The sequence below is a fragment of the Cupressus sempervirens genome, chromosome 7, assembly GCF_028749045.1.
Source record: "Cupressus sempervirens isolate cs-2001-9-10 chromosome 7, ASM2874904v1, whole genome shotgun sequence".
Classification (NCBI taxonomy): domain Eukaryota; kingdom Viridiplantae; phylum Streptophyta; class Pinopsida; order Cupressales; family Cupressaceae; genus Cupressus; species Cupressus sempervirens.
Window position 1 is genome coordinate 273,894,625 of NC_143124.1, and position 2,832 is coordinate 273,897,456.

At 33.5% G+C, this 2,832-nt stretch overlaps 1 non-coding gene across 1 annotated transcript; it reads left to right on the top strand.

Moving 5' to 3' along the window:
* Positions 1–2,492: 2,492 nt before the first annotated feature.
* TRNAC-GCA (transfer RNA cysteine (anticodon GCA)) lies at positions 2,493–2,564 on the top strand. Its single transcript has one exon. It is a non-coding gene; the product is annotated as a tRNA-Cys (tRNA).
* The last annotated feature ends 268 nt before the right edge of the window (positions 2,565–2,832 follow it).

A 2,832-nucleotide genomic window follows, 5' to 3' on the forward strand; every position in this document is an offset into this window, starting at 1 on the left:
ATCTCTCACAACAACATACTAGAACTCATTACTGGCAAGAAATTGTTACAAAGTTTGGTTGTTCATTTCACTGGTATTGATCTCTCACAGCACTATAGTGGAATTTATTAGTGAGCACATATTGACTATTTTGCTAAATAGATTTAAAACAAACAGCCATAAACTGTTACAAAGTTTAATTTTTCATTTCACTGGTATTGATCTCTCACAGCACTATGCTCGAATTTATTAGTGAGCACATATTGACTATTTTAAAAACAGATTTGAAACAAACAGTTACCACATATATTGACTATTTTAAAAACAGATTTGAAACAAACAGTTACGTTTGAATGAACCAAAAAAATTTAAAAAAATCTAGTATGCAAAGGTGGGTGTGAGAGGAGAACCGTTTACCGCCACCGCTGTTCAAAGTGGAGAAGAGAAATCGCAGAAAATGCCACGGCCACACGCCACGGCCACAGAAAACCCACAAACCAGAAACCCTCGCAAACCACGGCCACAGAAAACCCACAAGCCCAACAAACGCAGCAAACCAGAAACCCTCGCCTCCGCACAACAGAGCACGAAAACAATACAACCGTCATCTTCCAAAAAACCCAATTTGTTCTTCCAAAAACCTAAGGCGGATTCGGCGGACCCGACGATTTATTCAAATGCATTCATAAAAACCCAAAACCTGGTTTTCATTTCAACTTCCACCTATTTCTTGGAAGAAATTTCTTCCAATTTTTGAGCGAAATTGGCAGACGAAACCTGAAATCGAGTTATGCGTTTGATGAACCAAATGCCACCGTTTTCTTCCATAACCCGATTTTGGCGCTGAAAACCCTATTCTGCGCCCGATATTCCCGTAACCAAATAGGGCCTTAAGAATTTCTGTAACACTAATAAAACACACATGGCGATGATTGGCAAAATCAAGGCAGTTTGCATTTCAACATAGCGGCATACTCATAATAGTAAAAGATGAAGTTCGTTATTGACAAAAGATAGTTTCAAACGGTTTTGTACCAAATCCTTTGTTGAATAATAGTAACATAAAATTCAATTTTAATTAGCGTTTCATATTAGCTATTAATTAATTAATTTTATTTTTTAAATGTATGAATTACAGAGAAAATTTGTTTATACGGTTTTGGAGTCTCGCCTATGAAACTGAAGAGCTTCTCGGTTAATTATAAAAAAAGAACATTACCAATATTATCATTATATTAAGTAAATTATAAAAACAGATTGCATCATTACATGAAATAAATTATAAAAATATTATGCAATCAAATGAGAGAAATAATAAAATATTTTGCTTAGTATTGACAATTAGAATGTTTAAAAAACAATGTTTTGTCCTATATTTTGGTTTGGTGGTCCTAATAATTGCATTTGCCCTATGAATAGACTCTTCAGAAATTATCTTTCGTTATATCTCTGATTGTGAAGCCTTTCTTTAGTAGTAACCCGTGATTCACTTGTTGCATCTTGAGTTAGTTTTATCAAGCTCGCGACAATTTTCTTCTTTGTCTATATAAGTAGATTTATTTCGGTTTATTTCAGGGACTGCTATGGAACTTTCTATTTCCATATAGTTTGTAACTGATCTTTCTACAATTTTAGAAGGATTAAGTTTTAATGTATGAAAGTTTTACATGAGGTTAATTTAACTCGGAATATCATGTCTCTTTTAGATATCGCCATTAAACTAAGATTGATCTTAGGGATAAATCAAACGTAGATATAGTTTTGTTAGAACCAATAGTAAATATGGAAATATAAAGCCCATAACATCTGAATAACTCATATGCATGTTTGGGCAATTTAGATCTGTCTCCTTTTAAGGCAAGAAGACATTTTGATATTATAATAAGTTAGAAATCCTTATAAATCACTGAAGGGTATAAATTCGGCAAATTTTTTCCTTGACTCACAGTGAAGAGAAATAATTAAGATACGAAGTTATTGTTAAGATGATAGATATGCTGTATGAGTGTGTTTGGGCAAGATTTAGATTATAAAAGAGTTAATGGCCATTACTGTTATGTTTTGTATTGATATCCTAAGCTAGGTTTCAACTTAAATGATTGTAAACTTTGGCGAATCATTAGGACTTGTATCATACTCCAAATTAGGGTCTTTTGGAGCAGCATATAGCCATCCATAAAACAGAAAGGAATGAGATTGTCTATACACATCCATCAAAGATATAGCTATGCAAAAAATTTAAGAATAGGAAAGGCTCATGAGCTATTTTGACAACGCAAATGATTGCAGGATACAGACAATGAATTTGTTAATTAGGCAAATTGCACAATCTTCGCCCACATTTATCCTTCCTCGCCTTTGGAACAGTTTATGGTGTTCACAAATGTATATATTTTGTAGACAAACAGACAGGTTTCTGCATGCTAATGGAGGGGAAATATTCTGAAAGTATATTTTTCTTTACGTGTAAGAATACATTTGTTAAAACAAGAGTTCTTTACTTCCACGTGTAAGGACCTATAGCTCAGTGGTAGAGCATCTGACTGCAGATCAGGCGGTCCCTGGTTCGAATCCGGGTGGGTCCTTATGTAATTCCAATTTTGGTTGTATTCCCCTTTTAGTTTTAGAGAAGGAAATCCAGTTATAATGTTTTTAGGAATATGTCATGTGCTTTAGAAAATGCACTCATTGTTTTTTCAGTAATATCTCATGTGCTATAAAAAGCCTCTTCCATGCTATCCTTGTTAATCTTCTTATTTTATATAAAACTATTACCCTTGTTTCCCATCTCAACATGGCTTTCAAAAGTTCATGTACAAAAGCTAATATGAGATAAAAATAATACAACAGTTT